Below are 12,567 nucleotides of genomic sequence, written 5' to 3'. Positions count from 1 at the left end.
TTAAGGATGTAAATTTCCCTCGAAGCAACACTTTGGCTATATTCCTCAGGTTTTGATATGTTGAATTTTTATTATTTTTCATTTATTTATTAATTTCCCTTGATAGTTTTTCTGTGAATCATTTCATAAAGAAATTGCTTTATTTCCAAAAATTTGGCAGTTTTTAAGTTATCCTTCTGCCCTCAATTTCTTCTTCTGCTTCTTTTTTTGTTTTTGTTTTTGAGACAGAGTCTCACTCTGTTGCCCAGGCTGGAGTGCAGTGGCGTGATCTTGGCTCACTGCAACCTCCACCTCCCGGGTTCAAGCGATTCTCCTGCCTCAGCCTCCCGAGTAGCTGGGACTACAGGTGCACACTGCCATGCCCAGCTAATTTTTTGTATTTCAGTAGAGACAGTGTTTCATCATGTTGCCCAGGCTGGTCATGAACTCCTGAGCTCAGGCAATCCGCCCGCCTCAGCCTTCCAAAGCACTAGGATTACAGGTGTGAGCCACCGCACCCAGCCAATTTCTTCTTTTAAATATTTAAATTTTATTTATTTATTTATTTATTTAAGCTATTTCAGGGCATCTGCTCTCAACTTCTAGCATAATTTCACTGTGAACAATGAACATACTCTATTATCTGCGTATATTTTTTGAAATTTGTTGAGACTTGCCATCCTGACTCCTCATTCCATCTGCTGCCAGCTGCTTTTAACATTTTTTTCTCGGGCTGGGTGCAGTGGCCCACACCTGTAATCCCAACACTTTGGGAGGCTGATGTGGGTGGATCCCTTGATCTCAGGAGTTTGAGACCAGCCTAGGCCACATGGCAAAACCTCATCTCTACTAAAAATACAAAAATTAGCCGGGCATGGTGGTGCATGCCTGTAGTCCCAGCTACTCAGAAGGCTGAGGTGGGAGAATCGCTTGAGCCTGAGAGGTGGAAGTTGCAGTGAGTCGTGATTGTGTCACTGCAGTGCAGCCTGGGTGACAGAGCAAGATGACTCTGTCTGAAAAAAAAAAGCTGTTTCAACTAAGATCACACCCTCTTGCAGGGCAGCCTATATCGGTGACTGACTGGTTGTTGCACAGGTTTAGTAAAGGCCCATCCCCATTGGGCCAACTCAGGACTACCCTGAAGGAAGGGCATTCCAGTTTCACAGCACCTCATGGGGTTGACTGAGGGAGGCATTGCATTCTTCTCAAAGTGTATATTGAATAGAACTTAAACTTTTCTCAGTGTTGAGTCATCAATAGTCCAATAGTACAATGAAGCCCTCATAGTCTACTAAGGTGTTATGGGATATTTGCCCATATACCTCAAGTCAAAATATTTGGAGGGCCTGTGTCCTTCATGATAATGTCATAAACCCTTACTTTTTGTTATATTTTCAAAGCTCCTCTAGATCCCTGTATTTTCACAGCTTTTCTTCCTTAGTGAATACTCTTTGGAGGGTCTTCCTAGATTTTAAGAACCTTCTTTAATCCCCAGCCATTTTATAACTCGACTTCCTCTTTCGCCTCAGCCACAAGGGACTGGACCAGGAGTGGCAACCTAGTCATTCCGTGTCCATTTCCTGGGACGTTTCCAGGGGAGGAAGCTTACTTTCTGTAGTTACACCTGTAAACTTGAAGCTCAGGAGCTATGCGGTAGGCATCTTTTACCAGTCATGTGGCCTAGAAAGCACAGGGGGCAGATATACACAAATGAGCAGAGATGAGAAACCAAGAGGGATGATGAGCCATCTAAGCCCTGCTTCCAGTCCTGTCTGAAGCACTGTTCCTGTTCTTGGGCTTCATGAAGGGACCTATATCCTTATAATCTTCTTTGCCTGCCTTAACTTAACTCAGGCCAGTTTATGCTACTTAGGACAACATTAATTTTCTTTTTTTTTTTTCATTTCTCTTTTTTTAAAAAATTATACTTTAAGTTCTAGGGTACATGTGCACAATGTGCAGGTTTGTTACACATGTGCCATGTTGGTTTGCTGCACATATTAACTCATCATTTACATTAGGTTTTTCTCCTAATGCCGTCCCTCCCCCTGCCTCCCACCCCACGCCAGGCCCTGGGGTGTGATGTTCCCCACCCTGAGGACAACATGAATTTTCTAACTTAAATTCAGATGAACTTGGAAACTGTATAACAGATAAAATTATAAAATAAGACTAGAGGTAGAGTTTTTGAATGAAAACAAGGGATTCTCTCTCAAGAAAAGCTTTAATGCATGCAAGGACTTTATGCCTTCTCTTTTGACCACTCAGAGTCCATTTTTGCTTCTTAAACTTCTATTTATCTATCTATTTACTTATTTTAATTGACAAGTAAATACTGTATATATTTGTGGCTTACAATATGATGTTTTGGTATATGTATACACTATGGAATACCTAAATCAAGCTGTTTAACATATGCATTACCTCACTTTCTTTTGTGATGAGAACACAAAATCTACTGTCAACAATATTCAGATATACAATATATTGTTATTAACCATGATTATCATGAAGTACAATAGATCTCTGGAACTTATTCTTCCTGTCTAACTGAAATTTTGTGTTTTTTGACCAGTAGTTTCCTCAATGTTCCTGGCCCTCAGCCTCTGGTAATCTCCATTTCACTCTCTGCTTCTATGACTTTGACTTTTTTTTACAATCCACATATAAGTGAAACCATGCAGTATTTATATCTCTGTGACTAGCTTATTTCACTTAACATAATGTCCTCCAGGTTCATTCATTGTCCCAAATGACAAGACTTCCTTCTAAGGCTGATTAGTAGTATTCTATTGTGTATATGTATAGTACATTTTCATTATCCATTCATTTGTTACTGGACACTTAGGTTTGCTTTGGATAGTTGAATTTTGGCCATTTTAAAGTCAATTTAATTTTTTTAGTATTTTAGGCTTAAATATATTTTGATATATGTCAAAAAATATGGATATATATATCATATATCTCAAGAATGAATGCTAGCTAACATTGAAACTTGTAGATAGTAGAGGGAAAATTAATTTGCCAATAGGACATTGTTGAGAATTATGTTATTGCCAACCTTTAACATTTATTGTAAAGTCTATGCAATAGCTGTTCTTGCTTATGTATTGAAGTGCTCAGGTAGATAAATTCAGCGGAATCCTTAACACTTGCCCATAGCTTGGCACCTAGCACCTAGGATAATAGATAACAAGAAAGGCCAGGCACAGTGGCTCATGCCTGTATTCCCAGCACTTTGGGAGGCCGAAGTTGGTGGATCACCTGAGGTCAGGAGTTCGAGACTAGGCTGGCCAACTTGGCAAAAACCTATCTCTACTAAAAATACAAAAATTATCCGGACGTGGTGGTGTGTGCCTGAAGTCCCAGCTAGTCGGGAGGCTGAGTCAGGAGAATCTCTTAAAGCCAGGAGGGGGAGAATGCAGTGAGCCGAGATGGTGCCACTGCACTCCTGACTGGGCGATAGAGCAAAACTCCATTAAAAACAAAAAACAAAAAACAAGAAATAACATTAGATCTTTTATTTAATCATAATGTTATTTTGAAGGACCTCTGTGACTAAATACTATAGTATATTTGTAACCCAATACTAAATGATTTCCATTGGCAAGAAAGATCTGTGGGTGTTAGCACAGAACCAAGAAGACCCTTGGTCCCTTGTACATCTGTGGGCTTTGTTCTGGTCCCCAGCCAGAAATTTCATCTTATATTTTTGTTCATATTGGATAACAGATTATGGGTGGTTTAGTGAAAAGCCAACCTTAGTAATAGGGAATGTTTTGATGATGAGTCATTAATGCTTTTTGTTTGGAGATCAAAGATGACACCATTCAGTGATAAACATATATTTCCTTCATATGATATAGGGAAGATGTTTGACTCTGTATTGCTGATTTGCTCTGGTCCTCCCTGCCTCATTCTTTTCTGTCTATTACAGGTCGACATCTCAGATTGTGGGGTGTTGGAGCGAGGGGCCAGACAGTGAAGCTTGCTGTGCTCGTAGTTTGCTCTTGGGCTTTTAGTTGTTTTTTTCTACTCTTGTATGATACAAGCTAAAATATGGTTTCATAATATTTTTGTTTCAGATAATTTATTATTGAATACAGATTATAGTTTCAGATAAAGAATATACTTTTCCTATATTTCCCTCACTTCCTTCAATTCTTGTCTATGGAGGCTGTGTAACAGTAAGTCAGAATGCACGGTATTTCTAGTGTGTGGACCTTGTTGTCAAGGTTTTAGACACACTGAGCCTAATGTCTTCTAGAGTATAATATTATTGTATAAGCAAGTATCAGTGCTAAAGAATACATTTTTTTTTCTTTTTTTTTTTGAGACTGAGTCTCACTCTCTCGCCCAGACTGGAGTGCAATGGCATGATCTTGGCTCATTGCAACCTCTGCCTCCCGGCTTCAAGCGATTCTCTTGCCTCAGCCTCCCGAGTAGCTGGGATTAGAGGGGCCCGCCACCATGCCCAGCTGATTTTTGTATTTTTAGTGGAACGGGGTTTCACGGTGTTGGCCAGGCTAGTCTCAAACTCCTGACCTCAAGTGATCTGCCTGCCTCGACCTCTCAAAGTGCTGAGATTACAGGTTTGAGCCACCATGCCCAGCTCCAGTAATAAATTTTTGAAATGGAAGAAACATTCTCCATTCTTTGTTAATGTGCTATGGGAAAGAGTGGCTACATATTTATTTTATAGCTCTGGAATTAATGATTCAAAGTATTATACATCTCATTTGCAATGCTCCATAGATTGTTTAAGATCATTTGCTAGCCACTTAATCTGTGGCTATAATTAAATTACTCTCAAACTTCCGGCTCTGAGATTTAGTTTTTCTTGGACAAAAGGCTACCTTTTCTATCTCTATCTTCCAAAACATGTTCACTAACTCTTGAGAGTCCCAATCAAAAGCCTTTTTCACATATGGCCTGCACCAACCTTTCTTCCCTCAGGCCTTGGTGATAGACTAAGGGTTCTATAAACTCTGATTCTCATCCCCACCAGCCTATAGGCTCTGTTGACTCATAGCCTAAGCACTATCTCTGAGTTTTCTCCTATGTTTAAAAACTACCAAAACTTTTTATTATGGGAAAATCTCACATATATACTAAAGTAGAAAGAACAGTACAATAAATTCCCATGTGCCCGGGCCCCAACTTCAACAGTATCAACTCCTGGCCAATCTTATGTCAGCTATATCCTCACTCATTTTGCCTTTCCATGTTATTTTGAAGCAAGTCCCAGACATACTGTTAATTCATCCCAGGTATTCCACTGTGTATCTGTGCAGAAAAGAGCATAGCAGGCCTGATGCTATCCTTTGGAAGGCCTGTTTACAAGGTTGGCCCTTGGCGAGCATCTGGGAACTTGGATTTTGGGAGGGTTCTCAACCACCCTAACTAGTAGTAGTGTACTGTACCTAAGCTTTGTGTGCAAACTACATGGTTTGTGGTGAATACTTGCTTTCCTTCTGGGAGTCTGGCATCTTAGTAAGTGCTATACAGAGTTTGCCTATGTAACCTGTCCTCAGTAAAAACTGAGCAATGTGTCCCTAATGAGCCTCTCTGGTAGACAGCATTATTGTAACTAGCCTCTGGGGGAATTAAGCCCATCCTGTGTGACTTCACTGGGAGAGGGCTCTTCGAAACCTGTATTTGGTTTCCTCTAAACATTATGTCATGCACCTTTTACTTTTGCTGATTTTGCTCTGTGTCTTTTTGCTGTAATAAATCTTGGCCACGAGTACAGTTATATGCTGAGTCCTGTGAACCCTCCTACCAAATCACCAAACCTGGGTGTGGTCTGGGGATCCCTGACAGATTATCTCTAACATAAGCACTTAAAAAAATCTATATATCTATGTATGACCACAAAACCATTGTGACACCTAAAAATGTTTATAATTCCTTAATATTATCAAATATCAAGCCAGTGTTTGCATTTCCTATTGTCTCATAAATGTCATATTCTTTTTGTCTACTTTGTTCTAATCAAGGTTCAGGTATTGCAACTGGTTGACACTTATTCTAAGTCTCAAGCTATAGGTTCCTACTCTATCTCTTTTTCTTTTCTTTTTTCCTTGAAATTTATTTTGTTGAAAAAACTGGATCATTTTTCCTGCATAGTTTCCCGCAGTCCAGTTTTTGCTAATTATGTTGCCATGGTGTAGTTCAATGTGTTGCTTTGTAAATTAGTAGTTGGATCTAGACGCTTCGTGTGTGACTTTTTGAAAGCCCAATGCCTTCATATATCCTGAGGATATGCCTTAATTTCCATTTGATTAATGTTTGCCAAGAACATTGATGTACTTGGATAAAAGGGGATTAAACAGTAAATATCTTTGTTTTTGTTAGCATGAGACAGATCTTCTGACACTTGGAGCCTGACTCATGTTACTTTAGAGAATCCAATAAAAAATACATGGCTTAGTGTTCATTACTTGCTTTTCAGGAGGTAACCCTGGCAGGGATCTCTGAGCAAAAGCTGGCTTTAATTATCTAGAGTTGGTACAGTGTCATCGTGACCAGATATTATGATGTAGGTGGAAATGTGGGGTTTTCTTATTTTTTAAAGACTCTATAAAAACAAAATATTAATAGAAAACATCAGAACCCTACTAAAAATTGTAGACCCCCACATGCATTAATTTTCTATGCAATGAAATCCTTCAGTACCTTAGTAATGAAGTTCTAATTAATGAGTTACTTAAGTCCCTCTTAATTCAACTTGGTAGGAATAATCCAACAGCCAAGGCCCAATGTAGTTATCATCGTAGGTCATCTTTGGAGATGTGCCTTTTTTGAAACAGCTGGATGGTTGGGCATTTAATAAACATTTAGAATGTAAATGTATACTTAAATTTAAAAAAATTAAATTGTAAAATACACATAACGTAAGTTAACCATCTTAACCATGTGTAAGTGTACAGGTCAGTAATGTTAAGTACATTCATATTGTTGTACAACCAGGCCAGGCATGGTGCTCGCACCTATAATCCCAGCACTTTGAGAGGCTGGGGCAGGAGGATCCCTTGAGCGCAGGAGTTCAAGACCAGCTTAGGTAACATAGTGAGACCCCGTCTATACAAAAAATAAAAAAATTAGCTGGATGTGGTGGCTGCACCTCTAGTTATAGCTACTTGGGAGGCTGAGGTGGGAGGATTGCTTGAGCCCAGGAGTTTGAGGTTGCAGTGAGCTGTGATCATCACACCACTGCACTCCAGCCTCGGCAACAGAATGAGACTCTGTCTCAAACAACGACAACAACAACAACATATTGTTGTACAACCAATCTCCAAAACTCTTCATCTTGCAAAACTATATCCCTGTACCCATTAAACAATAACTCCCTATTCCCCACTCCCTCTAGTCCCTGGCAACCATTATTCTACTTTCTCTCCCTATGAATCTGACTGCTCTAGGTACCCTATATAAGTGGAATCATATAGTATTTGTCTTTTCGTGACTGGCTTATTTCATATGGCGTAATGTCCTCAAGGTTCATCCATGTCGTGACATCTTTCAGAATTTCCTCAAGGTTCATCCATGTCGTGACATCTTTCAGAATTTCCTTCCCTTTTGAGGCCAAATAATATTCTTTTGAGTAAATACACCACATTTTTGTTTATCTATTCATCCATTGATGGACATGGGTTGCTTCCATCCTTTGGCTATTGTGAAGAATGCTGCTGTGAACATGGGTGTACAAGCATCTCTTTGAGACCTTGCTTTCAAATCTTTTGGATATATAACCAGAAGTGGGATTCCTCGGTTATATAGAAATTATATATTTAATTTTTTGAGGAACCACCATACTGTTTTCCATACTGGCTGCACCATTTTACATTACCAGGGTGCAGAGGTTCTAATTTCTCCAGGGCACAATCGTTCTAATTTCTCCACATCCTGTCCAACTCTTGTTATTTTCTAGTTTTTTGATAGTAGGCATTCTAATAGGAGTGAAATGGTATCTCATTGTAGGCTTGATTTGCATTTCCCTAATGATTAATGATGTTCAGCATCTTTTCATGTGCCTATTGGCCATTTGTGTATCTTGTTTGGAGAAACGTCTATTCAAAGTCTTTGCTCATTTTAAAATCAGGTTGTTCATCATTGTTGCTGTTTAGCTGTAGAATTCTTTTATTTTTGTTTTAAATTTACTTAGAGACAGGTCTCACTATGTTGCCTAGGCTAGTCTTGAACTCCTGGGCTCAAGCAGTCCTCCTGCCTAGGCCTCCCAAAGTGCTGAGGTTACAGGTGTGAGCCACCATGCACAGCTGAGTTGTAGAATTCTTTATATATTCTGGGTATGAATCTTTTATCAGATATATGATTTGCAAATATTTCCTTTCATTATGTGGGTTTCCTTTTCACTCTGTTGATTGTGCCTTTTGATGCACAGAGGTTGGTTTTTTTTTTTTTTAGACAGAGTCTTGCTCTGTCACCAGGCTGGAGTGCCCTGGCACGATCTTGGCTCACTGCAACCTCTGCCTCCCGAGTTCAAGCAGTTCTCCTGCCTCCGCCTCCCGAGTAGCTGGGACTACAGGTGCGTGCCACCACGCCCGGCTAATTTTTTGTATTTTTAGTAGAGACGGGGTTTCACTGTGTTAATCAGGATGGTCTTGATCTCCTGACCTCGTGATCTGCCCGCCCCGGCCTCCCAAAGTGCTGGGATTACAGGCGTGAGCCACTGCGCCCAGCCGATGCAGAGAGGTTTTAAATTTATTTACCTTTTTCTTTTATTGCCTGTGCTCCTGGTGTCAGCTCCAAGAAATCAGTGCCAAATTCAGTATCATGAAGTTTTCCTCCTGTATTTTCTTCTAAGAGTCTTACAGTTTTAGCTCTTAACATTTAGGTCTTTGGTCCATTTTGAGTTAATTTTTCTATGTGGTGTAATGAAGGTTTATCTTCATTCTCTGCAGTTTCACTTTTACACTTTGGTCTAATGATGCATGTACACGCCATGTAGAAGATAAGTTAAGGTTCTAAATTTAGTTATGCTATTGACAACTGCTTGCTGTGGAAATCTTGCTATAATGCCTCCTCCCATGGGCAGTTGTTACTGATTTATCTCATCTTTCCCCAGAGAGTTTTGAGTTTTAAGAAAGAGAAATTGTTAAATATTATTTGTTATTAAGTGTCGTTTATACTTTTTAGTTTAGCTTTTTAAACTTTTTATTTTGAAAAGTTTTTGAAACATTCACAAAGTAAGGAGAAGAGTAAAACAAATCCCCCCAAGCCCGCAGCTTCAACAAATAACAGCCTTCTGCACATTTGCTTCATTTCTTCTTTTTCCCAACATTTTCTTCTTCTGAAAGATTTTAAGGCAAATCACAACCATTTTATTATTTCACTCATATGTTTAAGGTAAACATAGACATTTCTGATCAAATGTGTGTTATGTCAGAGTATGCCTTTCTATGTACTTTATGGTAGAGTTCTTGTATAATTAATTTTGTTGTTTTAAAGCCTAGGTCTAGGGACTAGCACCAGCAGCAGAATTTTGATATTTGAAATTGCTTTAGAGTTCACATATTTGCTTTATAGAATGTATTTGATCATGTGTACAACTAATGTGCTGCATATGCTTCAGAAATGCAGACCCCAATTATAGCTCTTTTGGGGAAATATGAACTGCTTTACAGCCCTCCACATTAAAATGTGGTTTCCAAGAATTCATTATTTACAGACATCAGCTACATATATTTACAAATGGCTTAGAATGAAAACTCACAGGAAAGATTACAAAAATAAGCTTCTCTCTCTCTCTTTTTTTTTTAATCCTTCCCTGTCTTTTGAGTCCTGGTGAATACTATGCAACAAAAGCATTCACCTCATCCATAATTCTTTCAACCCCTTATGGGTTTTTTTTTTCACCCTAGATAATTTAGTAAAGTTCAATAAAGTAAAGGAACTTTTTGCTACAGAAGTACTATGTAGAAGTTAAGAATTCACAAATACATGGCCATTGAAATGAGAGATAATCAGAGGCCTCACCCAGAATTAGAAAGCTTCCATCTTAGTGTTTATGTTGCTATTGTCAGGTACTGCTGGAGCCCAAAGAATGGGCTCTTGGTGGATAGGTCATCTCAGCAGACTGAAATAAAGCTGACTGGGAATGTGGGATAGGGATTGAGGGTAGTGAGTGAGGGGCATCAGGAACGCTGGCCGTACAAGTATGCTGGTTTCCTCAATCAGCCAAGGATAATGCAAAATTGAAACCAGGAAATGTCATAGTGTAAAACTTTTTCTTTTTTTTTTTTTGAGACAGAGTCTCGTTCTGTCATCTAGGCTGGAGTGCAGTGGCGTGATCTTGGCTCACTGCAACCTCTGCCTCCTGGGTTCCAGTGATTCTCCTGCCTCAGCCTCCTGAGTAGCTGGGATTATAGGCACCTGTCACCATGCTCGGCTAATTTTTATATTTTTAGCAGAGACGGGGTTTCACCATGTGGGCCAAGCTGGTCTCGAACTCCTGACCTCAGGTGATCTACTTGCCTCGGCCTCCCAAAGTGTTGCGATTATAGTTGTGAGCCACCACACCCGGCCCTTATTTTTAATTTTTTTTTTTTTTTTTTTTTTGGGACAGGGTCTGCTCTGTTGCCCAGGCTGGAGTTCAGTGGTGTGATCATGGCTCACTGCAGTCTCGACCTCCTGTCCTCAAGCAATCCTCCCACCTCAGCCCCCTGAGTAGCTGGAACTACGGGTGTGTGTCATCATGTGCAGCTAACTTTTTTATTTTTTGTAGAAACAAGGTTTCCCTATGTTGCCCAGGCTGGTCTCGAACTCCTGGACTCATGCGATCCTCCCACCCTGGCCTCCCAGAGTGTTGGCATTACAAGAGTGAGCTGCTGCTTCGGCCCTAGTACCCATTTTAGCACAGTGTTCCATACATCCCCCAGGAAATAATTTTGTGTCATATGACCTATTTCTCCTCTTTGAAAGCTTCCAAATTTTTAGTATCAATGTAAAACTTGTATCACAGAGTCTTCTAAAAAGATATTTAAGAAGCATTTGTACATAACACAAATACTAACTCATTCTTTTCTTAAGGAAGCCCATATCCCTTATGCTGACATTTCTAGCTCTGAGTGTTTCCTTCACCCGTGTGCCTATGACATGGGTGTGTCCTTGTGGGAATCTTCTATAGAGCCTCAGTTGTAAGCCTTTGATGACTCCAGTGGGCATGATGTGGTCAGGCAGGTGTACACCTTGGCCTTTAGAATTGGCCGCACTCCTCTTTGCCTTTAGTGAAGCAACAAAGGAGAAAGTGTAATACTGCTCTTCTTTGTAACATAGTCTTTCTTTTTCTCTGCCTGTGTGTTATTTCCTTTCCTTTATTTCTCCTCTTTTTAAAGACTTTTACCTTAGTGACAACAATATTAAAACAAAAAATCCCCAAGAGTCTCTTGTTTTCCACTGGAAAAGTCTGATTTCTAGAATTTATTAATAGGTCTAATCTCTTTTAAAATGGGAAGAAAATAAAACTACTCATTTAAAAACACAGCCTCTCTGAGAAGGTAACATTTGAGCTGAGGTTTGAATAAGGAAGATACAGTGTAGTGGAGAGAGAATGAAAGTCGGGGCCAGACATTCTTTGGTCAAATCCTGGCTCCACCACTTAACTAGTCATGTCATCTTGACCAAGCTACTTTGACTCACTCAACCTGAGTTTTTTCATCTGTAAAACTGAGGTAATAATGCTCAGCGATAGGGCTATTAGGATTAAAATGGACGTGGCTCTTTGACCTCCTTTTGACATGGATCAGGAAGAGACGCCTGGACATGGCAAGCAGAGAACAGGCTCTGCTCTCATCCTCCTTGTTTCACCATCCCCCACCCCCAGCTTAACGCAGAACCTCGCTCATAAGAGGGACTTGGTAAATACTTGTTGAATTGGAATTTGATTTGAAAATGAATAGGAAAAGTATAGAAGAGGAATGTGATTTAAACAGTTCATAAAAATGAAAACGTTTACTATGGAAATGTGGGTTTCAGAACTGTGCCCTCATGACTGCTTGTTTACGGTGATAATTAGCAACTTAAAATAATTTTGTGTTGATGCTTAATGCCAGGCTCTTGAAATCCTAAGATTCAGCCTAAAGGATTTACTATAGTGTTTTCAAAGAAGCAACATTTTGAACTGACAAATAGGTTTGTGTGTTGTTAGAAGAAAAATTTGAGAAATTTAATTATTTAGCATATTACTATCATGCTAAAAAATCTTTATTCTTGTCGTTTCTGTTCAAGTTATTGAGGCTTTTTCTACCAAAAGTGTATGTTTATGTTATTATCTTTTTTAACAGTCTACGTAAAACCCACTCCTTTCTGGCTATGATGTGAAAAATTACATTAGCATAGTAGAAACTATATTATCCATACAAGAGGTTACTTAATCTTTTTTTAAAAGGGTAAATATTATGCTGATTCATGTTTTTATTTCATTTTAATAACATTCATCTAGTACTACCTAGAGTAAGGATTTCTAAAAAGAGACCTTGTTATTCTAGAATTCAGTATCTCATGATCTAATCAGAGGTCTCGTGCAGAGATCAACTGACTTAGGCTACTTAACTCATGTGACGGAAA

General features: G+C 39.3%; 1 protein-coding gene across 3 annotated transcripts in view; it reads left to right on the top strand.

Annotated features, from left to right (window-relative positions):
* Positions 1-12,567, top strand: part of MYO5A (myosin VA) — a 223,767-nt gene that overhangs the window by 31,478 nt on the left and 179,722 nt on the right. The window lies entirely within an intron of this gene.

This window comes from Pan paniscus, chromosome 16 (assembly GCF_029289425.2).
Source record: "Pan paniscus chromosome 16, NHGRI_mPanPan1-v2.0_pri, whole genome shotgun sequence".
Lineage (NCBI taxonomy): Eukaryota > Metazoa > Chordata > Mammalia > Primates > Hominidae > Pan > Pan paniscus.
This window is presented reverse-complemented; position numbering and strand designations above follow the sequence as displayed.